Consider the following 22,347-nt stretch of genomic DNA (forward strand, 5'->3'; position numbering starts at 1 on the left):
TTTAATCATTTTGAGACATGTTTTTTTTTCATTTTTTTGGGTATTCTAAGAAAATCGGTGCTAGTATTTATTATTAGAGTTTATTAAGGTTTAAAAAATAATTTAATAGTATTTGTAAAAACCAATGAGTTTTTTTTAATATTTTTAAATTATTTTTTGTGATTTAATGTCAAAATTGAATGTTTTTTATTTATGTCATTTAATATAATCTAAAATAAGATTAGTTTTGTAATATAATAATTATCTAAAGTTAATTGAAATTATTATAAATATTATTCATACATTATATACAATATTGTATTATTTAATGTTAGATTTGTTATTAATACATAAAATATTTCTCTCAACTTATTATGAATCATTTTATAACAACCTTTTTTATTTTGGAATAATGTAATAAAATCGGGTACTTTAATTTTTAATTACAGTAATTTTAGGGTTTAGAAAATAATGTTATATTATAAGAAATAACTATTAGTTTTCTTAAAACATTTTAAGATATTTCGTGTAATTTTATGTCAAATTGTATTATTATTTTTATTTATTTTAATCCAAAACAATAATAATTTCTTAATACAAAAGTCATCTAAATCGAATCAAAATTATGAAAAACCTTATTCTAATAAATTATTGTGTATAATATTAGAATAAGATTTTCCATAATTTTGATTCGATTAAGATGACTTTTGTATTATGTTGGGTCAAATTATTTTGACTAACGGTATTTAGATGATGAACTTGTGTGAAACTTAAATAAGAATGAAACTAAGTCGTCTAATTGTTTTTGTACAGGTGCATCAAAACGTGCTAAGTTAGACTTAGCTTGAATTAGGTTCATTAGACGTGTTGGTTATTAGACGTACGGCTAGTTAGACGTGCAGTCTAACAGATACGTGGTTAGACATGCTGTCTAACATATACGTAGTTAGACGTATAGTCTAACAAATCTGTAGTTAGACGTGCAGTTTAACAGATACGTGGTTAGATATGCAGTCTAACAAACACGTAGTTAGACGTACAGTCTAACAAATACGTAGTTAGACGTGCTGTCTAATAGACACGTGGTTAGACGTGTAGTTTAACAGACACGTAGTTAGACGTGTAGTCTAATAGATATGTGGTTAGATGTGCAATCGAACAGACACGTGGTTAGACGTAGAGTCTAGAACATACGTGGTTAGACGTGCAGTCTAATAGACACGTAGTTAGACGTGTAGTCTAAAAGATACGTGGTTAGACGTGTAGTCTAACATACACGTAGTTAGACGTGTAGTCTAACATATACGTGGTTAGATGTGCAGTTTAACAAACACGTAGTTAGACGTGCAATCTAACAGATACGTGATTAGACGTGTAGTCTAACAGAAATGTAGTTAGACGTGTAGTCTAACAGACACGTAGTTAGACGTGTAGTCTAACATATATGTGGTTAGACGTGCAGTCTAACACAAATGTATTTAGATGTGTAGTCTAACATACACGTGGTTAGATGTGCAGTCTAATAGACACGTAGTTAGACGTGCAGTTTAAAAGATACATATTTAGACGTGAAGTCCAACAGATGAAAGTTAGACGTAGGGAGTCTAACTCCTTCAGACTAGTTTGAAGGAACACGTAGTTAGACGTGTCGTCTAACTCAATTTGACTTGGTGGTCTAATGGATCCTGCTATTAGACGGAGGCGTCTAACATCATTAGAATTGGAAGTCTAATGGAGCACGTTTAATGCCTCGCTTCAACAGTTGCTTGAAGTCAGCATCTGTCTACCTATGATCAACTAACTATACGCTACTCCTGCTCCACTAATCATTGCAAATCTGTACAACAACCAGTTGCATCCAATGAATCAATGTCACGTAAGTAAATATTCTTCCCACTAATTGTTCCTTGTAGGACAATCCTAGAAGAATATTCGGCGCACTACCAGATTGGTACAGCCACGATCTTTATGCATAGTGTCTGATGTACATGTGTACTATAGAGGCTTTCCAATGGGTACTTGCCACGTTTCAATGTAGATGATTCGACCGTTGGTACCTGTTCTCTATTTAAAGATCTTCAAGGACAACGGACGAGCTTCCAGACTTATAATCCATCTTACGAATTTCTCATTTGTTTGCTTACTGAGTTTGTACATCAAGAGAGAGATAAAATCAAAACCCTGTCTAGCTGAGTAATACTCTTAAACCTTCAGTAAGTTGAACATAGTCTGTTCTGTTCAACAATTAACTACCACTAAATTTGTGTTTGATTTAAATAAAATTATAGTGAATCCTTCTAGTGGTTGGAAGAAGGCGTGACGTAGGAGAGTTTTGCTCCGAACATCCATAAACAACTCTCTGTGTCTTTTACATTATTTCCTTCATTCTTTCATTCGTTCTTAGCTTCAAACCCAAGCAAACATTTCCGCACTTGAATCGCTTTAAGAGTTTACAAAAGTTTGTGAGGAATAGAAAGCGATATAAATCCCTAACATGATTTCTATTAAACCGTTTTACAGAAGTTGTCATCAATAGTTAGACCCATGTCTCTATTGGTGCAGTCGATCCTTTCATATTATAAAATCATTCTTATTTTGAATTAAAATAAGTAAAAATAATAATGCAATTTGACATAAAATTAAATGAAAGATCTTAAAATATATTAAGCAAACTAACCGTAATTTTGTATACGATAGAACTATTTTTTAAACCCCAAAATCATTGTAATTAAAATTAAAGTACTCAATTTTCTTAAAATATTCCAAAATGAAAAAAGTTTTCATAAAATGAATCATAATGAGTTGAAAAATATTTTATGTATTAATAACAAATTTAACATAAAATAATACAATATTGTATTTAATGTTCGAATAATATTTATTATAATTTTGATTAAGTTGAGATAATTATTATATTACAAAACTACTCTTATTTTAGATTAGGATGACTTTTGTATTACAAAATCATTCTTATTTTGGAATAAAATAAATAAAAATAATAATATAATTTGACATAAAATTACATGAAATATTTTAAAATATATTAAGAAACCTAATAGTAATTTCTTACACTATAAGATTACTTTTTAAACCTCAAAATCACTGTAATTAAAAATTAAAGTACTCGATTTTAGTACAATATTCCAAAATAAATCATAAAATGAATTATAATAAGTTAAGAAAAACATTTTATGTATTAATAACAAATCTAACATAAAATAATACAATATGGTATAAAATGTTCGAATAAGATTTGTGTAATTTCGATTTAGTTGAAATAATTTTTATAATATATTAAATGATATAAATCAAAATCATTCAACTTGACATGAAATCACAAGAAATAATTTCAATAAATTTAAAAAATTCATTGTAAATTCAAATACGATTATATTATTTTTTTAATCTCAAATAAACTCTAATAATAAATACAAGTATATGATTTTCTTAGAATATCCCAAAAATAAAAGAAAAAACACGTCTCAAAAAGATTTGTATTGTGTTGAGATGAGTTTACTTATTAAAAACAAATCTATATAACATAAAAGATAAAGTATTGTGTATAATATTAGAATAAGGTTTTCCATAATTTTAATTCGATTAAAATGATTTTTGTATTAAGAAATTATTATTGTTTTGAATTAAAATAATAAAAATAATAATGCAATTTGACACAAAATTGCATGAAATATCTTAAAATATATTAAGAAAACTAATAGTAATTTCGTATACGATAATATGATTTTTGAAACCCAAAATCACTGTAATTCAAAATTAAAGTACCCGATTTTATTACATTATTCCAAAATAAAAAAGGTTGTAATAAAATAAATCATAATAAGTTGAGAGAAATATTTTATGCATTAATAACAAATCTAACATAAAATAATATAATACTGTATATAATGTTTCAATAATATTTATGATAATTTTGATTAATTTGAGATAATTATTATATTACAATACTAATCTTATTTTAGATTATATTAAATGACGTAAATCAAAAATATTCAATTTGACATAAAATCAAAATAAATAATTTAAATACATTAAAAAAATACTCATTGTTTTTTCAAATACGATTAAATTATTTTTTAAACCTTAATTAACTCTAATAATAAATGCAAGTACCCGATTTTCATAGAATATCCTAAAAATAAAAATCAACATGTCTCAAAATGATTGAAAATATTTTCTTGAGATAAGTTACTTAATAAACACAAATCTATTTAATATAAAATAATATATTATTGTGTAAAATGTTAGAATAAGGTTTTCCATAATTTTAATTCGATTAGGACGACTTTTGTATTAAATAAATATATAAAAATAATAATCTAATTTGACATAAAATTACATAAAATATCTTAAAATATATTAAAAAACTAAACGTAATTTGAATACGATAGAATTATTTTTTAAACCCAAAAATCACTGTAATTAAAAATAAAAGTACTCAATTTTCTTAAAATATTCCAAAATGAAAAAGATTTTCATAAAATGAATCAAAATGAGTTGAGAAATATTTTATGTATTAATAACAAATTTAACATAAAATAAAACAATATTGTTTTTAATGTTCAAATAATAATTATAATATTTTAAAACTACTCTTATTTTAGACTATATTAAATGTTGTAAATGAAAATCATTCAATTTGACATAATAACACAATAAATAATTTACATAAATAAAATAAACACATTCTTTTTTCAAATACGATTAAATTATTTTTTAAACCTTAATAAAATCTAATATTAAATACAACTACTCGATTATTTTAGAATATCCCAAAAATGAAAAAAAAAACATATCTCAAAATTATTTATATTGTGTTAAGATGAGGTTACTTATTAAAAACAAATAAATCTAACATAAAAAAATAAATTATTGTGTATAATATTAGAATAATGTTTTCCATTAAAATGACTTTTGTATTATAAAATCATTCTTATTTTGAATTAAAATAAATAAAAAATAATAATGTAATTTGTAATAAAATTACATGAAATATTTTAAAATATATTAAGAAAACTAATAATAATTTCGTATAAAATAAGATTATTTTTTAAACCCCTAAATCACTGTAATTAAAAATTAAAGTATCCGATTTTATTACAATATTCCAAAATAAAAAAGGTTGTCATATAATGGAATCATAATAAGTTGAGAGAAACATTTTATGTATTTGTAACAACAAGCTAGATCTTCTGCTCCCGATTTCAGTGTTCTCCTGTTGCGGACCAATGAAATCTCAGGAGCATTATTTTAATAATAAAGCAAAGCTGGGTTGAAGGGAGGGAGGGAGTATCCGGAATCCGGGTTTACCCAAATGCCATTAACGAAATTCTATTTAACGTTTGGAGCCAAAATCCCTTCCCCTAGGTTCCATTTCAAAAGGAATGCAGGTATCACTTCAGAGCAAAGCTCATTTCGCTCCAGGCGATGAGTAATCACAATATACAGATATGAGATACGGAGCGAAACTTCATTCACCAGGTGCCATGTAAAACGGAATGAAGAGGTCCGCCTATCAGGGTGAAACACACTTAGCCTTAGTTATTTTCTTACCCTGAAGCTCATTTAAAACCCCCAACACATCCATGAAAAGACAGTTCATCTTTCATGTAAAAACATTTACTAATGCATGTAAATACACAAATTCACCAAAATTATTAAGTTTTTTATTAGACAAAAAATTAAAAATTATACTCATCAAAGGACGGGAACGAAACATACTTCGTTTCAATTACTTTATAGAATCGGACGAAACTTCCTTCGCACAAAAGCCATGTAAAACCGAATGAATAGGTCCACCTTTTTTCAGGGCGAAACACACTTAGCCTTAGTTATTTTCTTACTCTAAAGCTCATTTAAAACCCCCAATAAGTCCATGAAAAGACAGTTCACCTTTTATGTAAAAACATTTACTGATGCATGTAAATGTTTTCAAATTCACCAAATTTATTTATTTTTTAATTAGAAAAAAAATTAAAAAATTATACTCATCAAAGGACAAGAACGAAGCATACTTCGCTTTAATTATTTCATAGAATCAGACGAAACGTCCTTCTCTCAGAAGCCATGTAAAACGGAATGATTAGGTCCGCCTTTTTTCAGGGCGAAACACACTTAGCCTTATGTATTTTCTTACCCTGAAGCTCATGTAAAACCCCCAATAAGTCCATGAAAAGATAGTTCACCTTTTATGTAAAAACTTTTACTGATGCATGTAAATGTTTTCAAATTCACCAAATTTAATTATTTTTGAATTAGAAAAAAATTAAAAAATTATACTCATCAAAGGACGGGAACGAATCATACTTCGTTTCAATTACTTCATAAAATCGGACGAAACTTCCTTCGCTCAAAAGCCATGTAAAATGGAATGAACAGGTCCGCCTTTTTTCAGGGTGAAACACACTTAGCCTTAGTTATTTTCTTACCCTGAAGCTCATGTAAAACCCCCAATAAGTCCATGAAAAGATAGTTCACCTTTTATGTAAAAACATTTACTGATGCATGTAAATGTTTTCAAATTCACCAAATTTAATTATTTTTTAATTAGAAAAAAATTAAAAAATTATACTCATCAAAGGACGGGAACGAAGCATACTTCGTTTCAATTACTTCATAAAATAGGACGAAACTTCCTTCGCTCAGAAGCCATGTAAAACGGAATGAACAGGTCCGCCTTTTTTCAAGGTGAAACACACTTAGACTTAGGTATTTTCTTACCCTGAAGCTCATGTAAAACCCCCAATAAGTCCATGAAAAGATAGTTCACCTTTTATGTAAAAACATTTACTGATGCATGTAAATGTTTTCAAATTCACCAAATTTAATTATTTTTTAATTAGAAAAAAAATTAAAAAATTATACTCATCAAAGGACGGGAACGAATCATACTTCGTTTCAATTACTTCATAAAATCGGACGAAACTTCCTTCGCTCAAAAGCCATGTAAAATGGAATGAACAGGTCCGCCTTTTTTCAGGGTGAAACACACATAGCCTTAGTTATTTTCTTACCCTGAAGCTCATGTAAAACCCCCAATAAGTCCATGAAAAGATAGTTCACCTTTTATGTAAAAACATTTACTGATGCATGTAAATGTTTTCAAATTCACCAAATTTAATTATTTTTTAATTAGAAAAAAAAATAAAAAATTATACTCATCAAAGGACGGGAACGAAGCATACTTCGTTTCAATTACTTCATAAAATCGGACGAAACTTCCTTCGCTCAGAAGCCATGTAAAACGGAATGAACAGGTCCGCCTTTTTTCAAGGTGAAACACACTTAGACTTAGGTATTTTCTTACCCTGAAGCTCATGTAAAACCCCCAATAAGTCCATGAAAAGATAGTTCACCTTTTATGTAAAAACATTTACTGATGCATGTAAATGTTTTCAAATTCACCAAATTTATTTATTTAGAAAAAAAATTAAAAAATTATACTCATCAATGGACGGGAACGAAGCATACTTCGTTTCAATTGCTTCATAAAATCAGATGAAACTTCCTTCGCTCAGAAGCCATGTAAAACGGAATGAACAGGTCCGCCTTTTTTCAGGGTGAAACACACTTAGCCTTAGGTATTTTCTTACCCTGAAGCTCATGTAAAACCCCCCAATAAGTCCATGAAAAGACAGTTCACCTTTTATATAAAAATATTTACTGATGCATGTAAATGTTTTCAAATTCACCAAATTTATTTATTTTTTAATTATAAAAAAATTAAAAAATTATACTCATCAAAGGACGGGAATGAAGCATACTTTAAAAGAATATAGTTTATTTTGTTAGAAGCTCATCCTTTATTTTTTTAGAAAATTAGAAAAATAACATTTAATTCCTTAATAAAAGAAGTAAAATATAATAAATAAATTTGAAAACATAATCTGTGAAGCTAGCATCGTTTATTTTGTTAGAACCTTACACTTGCGCCGCCGACATCGTTTATTTTTTAAAAGCTCAACCGTGCGAAACTAGCATCGTTTATTGTTTTAAAAGCTCAACCCTGCGAAAATTGCTTCGTTTATGAAATTATGAAATCAACCTTGCGAAGCTTACTTCATTAAATTTTTAATTTCTGTGAAGTAGAAATTGCTTCATTTCAGTGAAAGATTTTATATATTTTTCCCGCTACAAATCCATCTCACTCTTCATTTTCATAAGAAACTGTTCACATTCTCTCTCCCTCTTTCTCCCAGCGTTCATCTTCGTGTGAACTCTGAAACGCTAGAGTTTTCTTCTCTTCCACAATTATTTTTTGTGGAAATGTCACAAAACGAATCCAACAACATGCAAGTGGTTACTTCCCACTCCCGAGAGATCGTCATGGCTGTTTGTAACAACATAAACGAAACTGGCCCCAATCCTGTATCCAACGACAATCCCGGCAATAAACTAGACATGTAGGTTAATCATATTGTGTTTATTTATTTTTGATTAATATTACACCCGTTTATTCCATATATTTTTTGAAATGTTGATTTTTGTTATCTCACTGAAAATAATCTGTTGGAGGCTTTATATGAATAAATATGAAAGGAAGAGGAAGAGAAATACGAAGACGAAGACGAAGTCATTGACTGATGAATCAGTTTCTACTGTTGATGTGGAAGCTACTGATATTGCTACCGGTACACCCGTCGATGAAGATTCACCACCTCCCCCCAAAACCAACAAAAAAAGGAAAGTAGCATTTCTAACAAGATCATCCCCTCATGGCCTTTTTCACATAATTCCTAAATTGAGCGTACAACAGAAGGAAGTTGTGAAGGAAATCGGGTCCGGTTCTCTTCTTACATGTGGTGTCTCTAATTTCCCTGGTCATTTTTCAAAACACGTAGTCAGATGTTTCGACCTCGAGAAGACCTCTCTCGTATTGGCCAACGGTGATGAGATCCTTATCAATGAAGACCTCGTCGAGTCTGTGTTGAACCTCCCGAGAGGGCCAAAGAACATAGTTGTGGCCGCCGGGGCGGACAAGAATAATGACCCTGAGTAATAATGGAGGGACTTGGGGACCCTTTAGAGAGTATGCGGTTGAAAAAAAATAGTCCCCCCGTGATGATGTAGTAGATGATCACAGTGAAGATCCTCCTGATCCAAATGAGGGACTTGGCGACCCTTTGAAGAGTGTTGGGTTGAAAACGAATAGTCCCCCCGTGAGGATGCAATAGAAGAACACAATGAAGATCCTGATCCAAAGGAGGGACTTGGGGACAGTTTAGTGAGTGTGGGGTCGATAATGAATAGTCACCCCTTTGAGGATGCAACAGAAGAGCACAATGAAGATCATCATGATCCAAGGGTTGTAGTTGAGGACACTTTAGAGAGTGACGGGTTTAAAATAAATAGTCCACCCCGTGAGGAAGATGAGCATAATGAAGAATTTCCTGATACTCCCGTTGTTCAACAGAAAAAAATGAGGGTGAGGTAACCATAGCTTCCGAAGCTGCTGTTGATGAATCTTCTGAATATGAAGATTAGGGCGACGCGTCAACATTAGAGACCATCCGAAGAGGAAGATATAAAAAATTCTGGTATACCTTTAATCCCCTTACATGCAATTCGTTGCGCAGAAGTTGAATAAAATAACGAACAAGGAACAGAGATTGACCGTTTATGTGTTTTATGAAGACCTTGATGAAGCGTAAGTCAACCATGCTGTTATAAATTGTAAATACTAAAGTAGTTATGTTCTAAATGAATATTTTTTTGCAGGGAGGTGTTGTACGTAGGATTTTCAGGTAATATAACTCGTGCACAATTGAGAACAATGAAAGATGGAGCAGAACTTGTGAGCGAATTGGTGGACGCTTGGGCCATTCTTATGCAGTTCAAGTTTAATAGGTTTGCCAGACATGAAAAACGAATACTTTTTTTTTTCCACAATATCATATGTAAGTTCTCTTCACTTAGTTTTGTGTTATGTATTATTTCAATGTTCATGAGTTTAATACTTTAGAGTTAATTTCCAAGTTAGTATGCAATTTGATTATGAAACGTTTGTCTGTTGCCTTAAAGATGACATGAATAACTTCAAAATAACAGAAGAACACATATCAAACGCTGACCTGGTATGTTATGAACCATTCAAATTAACGAATTCCGTTTATTCTTATATATATGCAATGATATCAAATAATTCATGTTTGTATTCTTTTTACAGATATTCCTACCGGTCCTCCATGAAAAGCATTACGTCCTTGTATGTGTCAATATGCCTATTTCAAAAATCCAATTATTAGACAACGTCGGACTTCCTAAGGTTGTTAACTTTTCGATAAGTATACCAGTTTGGGTCGGCACCTTATGAATTTTGGGGCTTTCTTGGTAAGTATAGGCCTATTCGAATTAGCTGAAAAATTTCAAAACATGAAAAAAACGGCTCCAAAGTTGAAGTGGGAAGATAGTACAAACAAAGTTGACTGTGTTATATATTTAATGAGACATATGGAAACATACAGAGGAGAGATGAAGACGTGGGATATTAACTTCAATAGCGACAATTTAAGTTTTAAAACATATGTTAGTCTATGACAATTTTTTTATATGTTTTCTTATACTTTCTCTTGTTGTTTTGAAGGTTGAAGAAGCTATCAGTACACTGAGAATGAAATATTTATACTGAATTCTTATGTTAGACCACAATGTCAATAAGTTAAACATAAAGAAGTCAATTAGATTAAGAAATCTTTCGAGTCGTATGTAAATGAATTTTAATTAGTGTACTTTCACATTATGCACTTATAATTTATTTATGTTTATAATAGAAAATTTAATTGATTATATTTCACATTCTGCTATTCTTGCACCAATATTTTTAATCGTAATAACCGAAGAAAGCTTCACAAGTTCTGTTATTAAATTCTTAAGCGAAACAAGTTTCAGAAATTATGTTCTTAAATTCTTAAACGAAGCACCCATCACAAGTTCTGTAGTCAATTTTATAAACGAAGCTTGTTTTTGAGTTTATAATACCACAAATGAAACAATCTTCACAAATTATGTTCTTAAATTCTTAAACGAAGCACCCATCACAAGTTCTATTTAAATTTTATAAATGAATCTTGCTTTTAAGTTTATAATACCATAAACGAATCTAGCTTCACAATTTATGTTTTCAATCTCATAAACGAATCTTGCTTCACAAGGTTCAGTTTTTCATATTTTAAACAAACGAATATAGCTTCACAAGTTATGTTTGTAAGTTCACATTGGTCCTTTCATGTACCGCTCCTACCTGGGTAATGTAAAAATGTTAATGCATGAATGAAAATTCATTTATTACTTCTTGTGAAGAGGCATTGTACTGATTCAATTCGCCTCTTCAACTATCTCAACTAGCTATTTATTATCTATTTAGTCTCTCTATTATCTCTATTCTCTCTTTCTTTTAGGACTCTCTCTCCCAAATCTCTACCGGCAAACAGGTTCTTTATTAAAATACCTCATTCATCTCTTCATTCATTTAGTGTAATACCTCCAAGAGGAGGCAGAGATGCCGGTTTTATCGTAGCAACAGTTTGAGCGATACTTAAGTCTGATCAATGATGACCCTATCCCTTTTGGTGTCTATAATGTAGACGAGATTCTACCTCTTCTCCGAATAAACGTTCACGACGGATTGATGGCCCACATGCAAAGAAGATAGAATACGACCATTCGTTCTTTTGTCATTGGGTACATGCACATATGCCCGACGATTGAGGACTTCGCTTCAATTCTTAGGTGTGGTAGTCTTTCACTCATTATTTTGTCCCCCAATCCTGAACCTCTTTTTGCATTAGAAACTTGCCAAAACTTCTATGGTTGTACAAACATTGACGTCGTTTTGTTTACCCACCAATATGGATTTCTCAATATGACATACATAGATGATTACATTTGGCGTGTCCTGGGAATTGAAAGGACCATTACCCACACACAAAGCAAACTAATCATGCTTGTGGTTCTTGATCATTTTTTTGTGTCCGGCTGAAGGACTACGGCCTTCGGATAGGCTCCTGGAGGTAGTTCATGCACTGATGGGAAATGCCCCATGTTTGGCTGGCCTTGTACTCGCTGAGACACTCATTGGTCTCAACGAATTTGTTCCAGACCCAAATAACTATTCCCGCCGTGGATCACCTTTGGTTCTATACCTCTGATTGTTAGACAAATTGCATTGATTGCCTCGTCCTTCAATTCCTTACCCTTCCTTTGAAAATATACAGTTGCAAAGGATCGCTATAATCAGGATTGAGAATTATATTTCTGATATTTACCCAATTCTGTTCATTGTTCTATGGTATCTCTTTTGTCAAATGATGTACAACATGAGGGGTTCTCCATTCATCATTGTGTTGGGCCTAGAGGGATCTACCTCCTACTGCACATCTCTCATATATCGACAATTTGGCCTACGAAATCCCCTACCTTTGAATGCACTCAATCCTCCGGCGGACTTGATGCCTATTTCTCCTGATCTTTACCACGAGTACACATCAATAGTGGATCGTTCTGTTATAGTTTTATTCCCCAATCGATGGATACATGCTGTGAACGAAGCAGTTCAGCTATACATTCCACCCGTCGTCGAACAATAACTCTTAGCTATGATAGGACCGAATGACGAGTCAAGCACTGATACAGATTAGGGCTTCTTATTTATGTACAAGTTGTAGCTTTTGAACTATCGTTTGGTTGCTTCATCTGTATAATTTTTCTATAACGATTATGAAATGTTTTTGTGTTTTTGTGCAAATAAATTGTTGTGAAGTTACACCTTGAATATTATCATTTTATTTTCAGACTATAATGTAAAAACAATTATACAATTCATGAAAAACCTTATGCATTCATGAGAAAACCCTGACGTATTCATGTAAAAATAAAGAACTAAGCATGATTCGTTGCATAGTTACCGTTGACAAGTCTTATAGAGAACGAAGCGTTCATCGTTGTATCGTCAATTTATTACAGGGAGTATGCTTCGTTTGTACCTGAGATTTGACAATAAGCAGACGAAGATTGCTTCCCTTATTGTGATGATTATTTTCACCTCGGAAGACGAGTAATCAGTCCGTATGGCTCTGTCGAATTGACCCAATTCCATCAATCGTCAATAATAATTAAATTGAAATAATTATATGTTCAATTTTATTATTATTATTAAATTTTAATAATAATCATAAATTTATATTATACATTTGTGTTTCTGTGTTCAATATATTGAAAAAGAAAAGTCCTTATGCATTCATGAGAAAACCCTGAAGTATTCATGTAAAAACAAAGAACTAAGCTTGATTCGCTTCATAATTACCGTTGACAAGTCTTATAGCGATTGAAGCGTTCATGGCTGTATCGTCAATTTATTACAGAGAGTATGCTTCATTTGTACATGAGATTTGACAATAAGCGGACAAAGATTTCTTCCCTTATTGTGATGATTATTTTCACCTCGGAAGACGAGTAATCAGTCCGTATGACTCTGTCGAATTGACCCAATCTCATCAACCGTAAATAATAATTAAATTGAAATAATTATATGTCCAATTTTATTATTATTATTAAATTTTAATAATAATAATAAATTTATATTATACATTTGTGTTTCTGTGTTCAATATATTGAAAAGGAAAACCCTTTATGCATTCATAAGAAAACCCTAACGTATTCATGTAAAAACAAAGAACTAAGCTTGATTCGCTTCATAGTTACCGTTGACAAGTCTTATAGAGAATGAAGCGTTTTATTCGCTTGTTAAATACATGCTATAATATTTTTAGGGAACGAAGATTGCTTCACTTGTCAATTTAAAATATATACAGTCCTTCCTTTTTATTCATTACTTTATAATAGACATAATTAAATCTGAATTCAAATATATATGACAAATATTATTATTATTATTATCGGATTGGATGAACTCCATTCCATTACAACTACGTTTGATTAACAATTCTACATTATAACAATAGTCATATGCATTACAACGATTCATAAAAACAGTTCTACATTATAACAATAGTCATCTGCATTACAACATTTCAAAAATACACCTGTTGAGATATCTATTGAGATGTTTGCCACACCTGTTGAGATATCTCTTTGGATGTTTTCCACCCCAGGGAATCTCCTACAGTTGGCTCTTCTCACCAGCGGTGGACATGAATCATCTTTATCTAGTCGGTAGTTTCTACTTCAGGTATGAAGATTTTGTAGTAACTGATGATATTTTCCACCACAACTTGGCACTCTTCATCTTCATTGAAGAAGTTTTCCACCAAGGAGAATCTCCCACAGAGTAGATCTGAACAAAAGATATTAAGTAACACACTCACAATCTCATGCTTCATTGATTTCATTTGGGTTGGAAATATTTGAAGCCCCTCCTTTATATTTATAATAGAAAAGAAACATATTATATTACTTGACACCATTGTCGTGATGAATTGTTACATCGGCGGACAAGTCTGCAGTCTGACTCATCTATTATCCAACTGCTACCATCCCATCAACGGTCAATCTGCATTAATGGATTAATTAAATATATATAATTTCATTGAAGCAATATTTCCAGGAGCGAAGCTTGCTTCAATTAATCAAGCTTCACAATGATTCCATGGAGCGAAGCTTCATCCGCTTCTTAATGAAATTGAAATTACATTTCAACGATGTCAGTTGATAGGTAGTTGATAGGTAGCTTGTGAAGCGCCAAAATATTGGAGATCTCCAAAAGTTGTGTTGTCCCTCCATCATCAGACATGTGTATTGTAGTATCTGTAAGGATATACATTGATTAAAGAGAATTACATTTTTATATTATAAATGTGTACTTCATGTCAATTCCAACTACTACCATCCAATCAATTGTCAATCCGCAATATTGAAGTATATAAAATAATACCTGAGCGAAGCTTACTTTACTTAATCGAGCGGTAACAGAAGAAGCTTTTTTCTCCTATTCGAGCTTCTTTTGATTTACAAATATATTTATTTTTGAGAGAAACATGCTTCACAAAATCGAGCGGTAACAAAAGAAGCTTTCTTCCCCTATTCGAGCTTCTTTTAATTTACAAATATATTTATTCTTGAGCGAAACTTGCTTCACATTATCGAGCGGTAACAAAAGAAGCTTTCTTCCCCTATTCGAGGTTCTTTTATCTTTCAAAAATAATAATACCTGAGCGAAGTTTGCTTCCTTCATTCTAAAGCTCATGTAAACCCACAAACACATTATTGTAAAAATATAAACGACCGAACGTAAATCCATTCACTCTTTTTTTCTGCTCGTTCGCCTACCTTCGTTGTCTCCGTTCGTTCGCCGCTGAAGATTTTTTCCTTTCGAATTCTAGATTTTGTTTTTGCGAAAATGGTAAGACGGGTTTACGGTTTCAAGTGCTGATCTTTTTCGTTTTCTTATTTTTATTCATTTGAATCTAAAAGTTGAATTTATCGTTTTAGAATCAGGATTCAGATAAGAAATTAGTTCCATATACTGAATCGACGACCGAAGTTAAAACAGTAAGGTAATTATACTAATGTTATAAAATTTTCAAATTTGCTTGAATTCTGAGTAAGTAGTTCATCGATTGTATGTAATTATAAATTAATTATCTTTCATTTCAATATTACACACTATAATCTATGTGGTATTCTTAACTTACAAGTCAAGATAGATAAGATGGATACAAGTTACAATCATTTGATGCTTTATCTTTTTATCTAAGTGTGGTATAACTAATATGACCTAGCTCATTATAGATATAAGAGAATTTGTGTGGCTTGATTCTTTTTTTCATTCCCGGTTGGACAACAAAATTATGAAATGTTCATATTTGCTTGATTTCTAAGTTTGTAGTTCATCAATTGTTTTGTCTGAACATATTATACACATGTATGTAAGGTTAAAAAAAAGAAAAGAAAAGCTGAGGCATAAATTACTCCCTCGACACCATTGGACATACTAGCGACAACTACTAATGAAGAACTTATTGAGATACATGTTAAGAAAAAAGAAGAAAGACTCGTGATCATGATGTCAATTTTAAGAGTAGAACCTCTCCATCGGGCCTGCATTACCTAGTTAACATGTTATCAAAAGAACAAAAGGATGCTGTGAGGGACATAGGATTTGGTTTACTTCTTTCACTGGGTATATCAAAATGCCCACTGGAATTCTCACGGTGCATTGTGAGTCTCTTCAATCCCAGAAGGAGGAGCATCGTCCTACATAGTGGAGAGGAAATTCAGATTGATGAAGAGGATGTTCAATGTGTATTGAACATCCCTAGAGGGGAATTAGAAATCGTTGAGTGTGATGGAATTCACTCGGACGACTAGGAGTACAAGGACAATCTCAGGGACTAGAGAGGGAGATGGGGATTCAAGAATAGTGGAGGTCCTTTAATCAATAAAATACCGAAGATAATTCTACATAATACAGTCGGAGACAGTAACTTCAAGATTGACTTCGTTGTGTTTGTTGTATCCAGTTTTTTGTGGACTTCGCAAAATGCACAGTGCAAGTATACCGAAATTACCTAGTAGTAATTATGTATTCTCTTACCCTAACTGTCATCTAAAATGATTTTATCCTCTATAATTTTTATGCAAATTCAAAATATTGAAATCTCTACAGGATGTATCTAAAATTAAAGATTACAAAAGGTGCAAATTTACTTTATAAGGTCTTGTTGAAAGTGTTTTTATGTGGGAAGGAAAAAAGACATCATATTTCCATGGACCACTAACGTTTCTTCTGGTGAGTGTAGAAAATTATATACAGTAGGGTTTAGTTTCATAATTTTTCAAGTATTGTGTAATATATCTTTTTTAATACTAATGTATCAGTTGTGTTACTTGGACCGGGTTGTTGAGTATAAGGTAAATAGTAAGATCTCAAGGAATTTCTCAATTTTGGGATGCTGGAACAACGAGAGAATGTATGACAGGGTGGGTTATGAGGCTGCCCATGGGGGATTTGGACATGGTAGGGTCATTGCTCGCATAGCCATTCCGAGAGACCAAAATGTACAGCCTCAACCACAAGAAACTAGGGTTGACAATCCAAATACTGAGTTGCCGCATACCGAGAAGTCTCCACTAGACCAAAATGTTAAGCCTCATAATGAGCAGCCTCTGAATTAAAAAATTGAGGAACCTCAGACTGTGCAGTTTCGGACTGAGCATCCTAAAAGTGACTACACATCCACTCTTGCCTCATGTTTGAGTAATGTTGTTGGAGCTGCAGAAGTTTTGGCACAAACGACTAAAATTCTAAATGAGGTACAACACTTTAACACAATAGAAATTGTAAAATCTGCTTTTCAGCATCTTTCCCGCTCGTCAACAACCATCCAATCTTGAGGGAAGGATGGGCAAGGAGCCTAGAAGAGACAAAACATCGTCAACCAAGATAACAAGAACATCCTCCCACATCCGAAGCAAACAACGACATGAATACTACCACGGCCGAAGCAAACAACAACATGAACACTCCCACCACAGTCGATGCCGACAATAACATCAACACTCCCACAGCCGAAGCAAACAACGACATCATTACTCCCATGGCCGAAGCAAATAACAACATCATTACCACCACAACCGATGCAAACAACAACATCATTACCACCACAGCCGATGCAAAAAACAACATCATTACCACCACATATGAAGCCAACAACATACGAATTACTCCAGCCTTCATTTTTCCACAAACAGATCCTGGTCCATCAAAGTCATTGAATTTGAGTGGAAAACGTCCCCGAAACCTGAAAACTGATTGGTTAACTGGGGTTATCAAAACCGAAACCAACACTGCATCTCCTCTCTTGTCAGTAGTAAAAACTGAAGGAGAATGCATTTCTATTCTACCACCACCACTTGAACCTACATTGTCTCTTCTACCAAATAATGATGAGCGAATGTGCGACTGGTTTCATGAAATATAATTGCCCCCCGTATTTAAAACCCCCTATTTCGATAACATATTTAGGAAGCTGAATAAATTCAATATATCAAACAAGCAAAAGACAATTGTGAGGTTCATATATGATAAAGGACTAGACCAAACGTAATGTTTCCTCCACATTCTTATTTCATATTTCATTTCAACCTCATTCTCAAACATGTTTTATTGTCTTCTGCAGTGCAATGTTATTTTTTACTGATACACTAACTATCCACCTGACGCGCGCGTACATTATTTTCCTTGTCTGTTGGTCGTTGGGTAGACAGTATGATTGTTGATGTTTGGTCATATTTGTTGAACGACTTGAGCAGGAAAAAAGTAAAAACCACACACAATAAGTTGTTCTTCACAACTGTGATCACCGTATGTTGTCCTAATACTATTTTTTATCAATGACGTTATTAGTGTTAGTATAATACAGACTATGCTGTAAACAGGCTTTTCATATGAATGGGAATGATTCCAAAAAAGCATTCGATTCGAGGTTCTATAATGAATGTAAGAATTTCAAGATGAAAAAAGTATACTACCTCAATGCGGACCTTGTAAGTAAATATGCCGTTGTCTTATCATTGAATAGCATGTACACATCTATGAAATCTTATATGTTTTAATTGTATTTGCAGATATTTTTCCCAATCATTGATCAGGGCCATTTTTACTTGGTTTGCTATAACTTCATAGAAAATGAAATTCAAATAATTGAAAATAGGGAGGTGATAGAATCGCCTTACGAGAAAAGATATAAGAATGTCCTCCTTTTGGTAATACACTAAACTTCTCTTTTCATCATGTTTATTCGCAAAAAAAAAATTGTGTTATTGTACATTACATCATGTTACTCATTATGTACCAGGATTACTACCTCACACAATTTATGGACAAAGTAGACCCCGTTCTTGGTGTAAAGTTCTCGAAGATGGTAATAAAATGTTTGGAATTGTCATGGCAGGATAGAAAGAATATCACGGATTGCAGGGTGTACTGCATGAGACACATGGATACATATGAAGGAAAAATAAAGGGTTGGAGAACTGGCTTCTGCGATAAAAACACACGGCGCTCACGCATAATATCCTTGCGGATGATGTACATATGGTGTATCATCGGGTCGGATCTAAAAAAAAATAAAGGGTACTGTGTACGAGGACTACCAGAAATGGCTTAGTGGATCAAGTTGAAAATGTATACTAATAGGATCGGCTTTATCGATAGAGACAGAGGTCTGGCTAACGATGAAGACTTATGAAAAACGGTTTGAAAGAAATCCTGTTAGGGATTTAATTCGCTTTCTATTCTACGCAAATACTTGTAAACACTTGAAACAGATTCAAGGAGTAATTGTTTACTTGGGTTTGAAGCTCAAGATGAAATATGAAAAGATGACAGAAATGAAAGAACACAATAGTTTGTTTATGGATATTCGGAGAAACTCTCCTACGTCACCCCTTCTTCCAACCACCGGAAGGATTCACTATAATATGATTCGAATCAAATAAAGTTTACACACACTTGGCTTACTATTGAACATAACACTTTCTATTCAATTACAAGATGAAGAAAATCACTCAGCTAAAGGTGTTTTTGATTCTAGCTCTCACTTGATTCCAAGATGATCGAGAGATTTGCAGTTTGTGAGGCAGATTGTCCGTTGTCCTTGAGATTTGTTAAATACTGAGTAGGAGCTAACGGTCGAATCATTTAGAATGATACGTGGCACTCTTCCATTGGAAAGCCTCAATTGTACACAACAGGTTCTGAGCACAAGGATCGTCGCCGTACACCACTGGTAGTGCGCCGAATATTTCATCAGGGATGTACCTGCAAAACAAGTAATGTGAGGAAAATTCTCTTACATGGCATTCGTTGGATGGATGCATATAGCTGTTGTACTGATCTTCACTAGAAAGTGGAGCAGGAGTAGGGTACAGCTATAGCACGTGGGTAGACAAATGCTAGCTTCAAACATACTGCTTAAGCTGAGAATTAGACGTATTTCAGTTAGACGGATTGTGAAAATCAGTCTAATGAAATCAAACATCCCTTTTCAAATAACAGAGTCTATTAGACCACCTGGTCTAATAGAATTAGACTCACGTCTAATTACAATAATCATTAGACTGTACGTCTAACTCCACTGAGTTAGACTACACGTCTAATTCCGGTTCTACCTCAAACTTGTTTGAAGGAGTTAGACTCACGTCTAACTTTCACTTAATTAGACTACACGTCTAATTATCCAATAACCATTAGAATGTACGTCTAATTTTGGTTCTAGCTTAGACTTGTCTAAATGAGTTAGACTCACATCTAACTTTCACTTAATTAGACTACACGTCTAATTATCCAATAACCATTAGACTGTACGTCTAACTCCACTGAGTTAGACTACACGTCTAATTCCGGTTCTACCTCAGACTTGTCTGAAGGAGTTAGACTCACGTCTAACTTTCACTTAATTAGACTACACGTCTAATTATCCAATAACCATTAGACTATACGTCTAACTCCATTGAGTTAGACTACACGTCTAATTCCGGTTATACCTCAGACTTGTCTAAAGGGGTTAGACTCACGTCTAACTTTCACTTAATTATTAGACTACACGTTTAACTCCGATTAGTTAGACTGTACGTCTAATTCCGAATATATTAACTATCCGTCTAATTGCAAGTATATTAGACTACACGTCTAATTCTGTGTACATTAGACTTACGTCTAATTCTGTGTACATTAGACTTACATCTAATTCTATACATTCATTAGACTACATGTCTAACTCCGATGAGTTAGACTGTACGTCTAATTCTATGCATTCATTAGACTACACGTCTAACTCCGATGAGTTAGACTGTACGTCTAATTCTATGCATCTAATGCTAAAATCGGTCTGATGATCATCATTAGAGCTAAATCTTATTGAAATATGATTTCAATACACCTACATCAAAATGCATAACTCATTTCATCATCAAAATCTCAATGGTTAAATTATTTCAACACCTAGTCAAAATAAGTTGAACCAACATATACAAATTGTAAAATTAAATTTCCAAATTTATTTAAGTTGACATTGTATATGAATGAAAATGTGTAGAGATTGTTACAATATAAATGTGAGTTTTTGTTACTTAATAAATGGATGTTCTGAAGGTTTTTCATGAAATATATTTACATCAATATTGTTTTGGAGAGGGAATCTTCGCTCCAATTAATCCTTCACAGAAATGAAGCAATTTGAGGTTCACTAAAATGAAAAATGTAATGAAGTTAGCTTCGCAAGGTTGATTTTATAATTTTATAAACGAAGCTAGTTTCGCACATTTGGTCTTTTAAAAAAAGCGATTCCATATGAATAGAAGAATATGTAAGCGAAGTATGCTTCGATCCAGTCCCTTGCTCAGTTTAATTTTTATTTTTTTTCCTAATTTAAATATAAATAAAAATAATTTTTATTATTCATAATAAATTCAAGCTCACATCAAATAAATATAATAAAAAAATATGATGGTTTCTTTAGAAAACTGAATTCTTAAAATAAGAATTCAAAATAAATAAATAAAAAAGGGTAAAGAGGTTTTGTTGAGAATATATATGTATTAACTGTTTTTACACGAAAGGTGAACTGTCTTTTCATGGCTGTGTTAGGGGTTTTCCATCAGCTTCAGGGGATGAAAATACTAAGGCAAAGTGAGGTTCGCCCGGATAGGCGGGTCTCTTCGTTCCGTTTGAAATGTCTTCCGAGCGAAAGAAGTCTCGCCCGATTCTATAGGATCTCTTCATTCAGTTTGACATGGATCCAGAGCGAAGGAAGTCTCGCCCGATTCCATAAGAATAGAAGGTAATGTAAGCGAAGTATGCTTCGATCTAGTCCCTTGCTCAGTTTAATTTTTATTTTTTTTCCTAATTTAAATATAAATAAAAATAATTTTTTATTATTCATAATAAATTCAAGCTCAAATCAAATAAATATAATAAAGAAATATGATGGTTTCTTTAGAAAACTGAATTCTTAAAATAAAAATTCAAAATAAATAAATAAAAAAGGGTAAAGAGGTTTTGTTGAGAATATATATGTATTAACTGTTTTTACATGAAAGGTGAACTGTCTTTTCATGGCTGTGTTGGGGGTTTTCTATCAATTTGAGGGGATGAAAATACAAAGGCAAAGTGAGGTGCGCCCGGATTGGCGGGTCTCTTCGTTCCGTTTGAAATATCTTCCGAGCGAAGGAAGTCTCGCCCGATTCTATAGGATCTCTTCATTCCGTTTGACATGGATCCGGAGCGAAGGAAGTCTCGCCTGACTCCATAAGAATAGAAGGTAATGGAAGCGAAGTATGCCTCGATCCATTCCCTTGCTCAGTTTAATTTTTATTTTTTTTCCTAATTTAAAT

The sequence above is a fragment of the Impatiens glandulifera genome, chromosome 7, assembly GCF_907164915.1.
Source record: "Impatiens glandulifera chromosome 7, dImpGla2.1, whole genome shotgun sequence".
Lineage (NCBI taxonomy): Eukaryota > Viridiplantae > Streptophyta > Magnoliopsida > Ericales > Balsaminaceae > Impatiens > Impatiens glandulifera.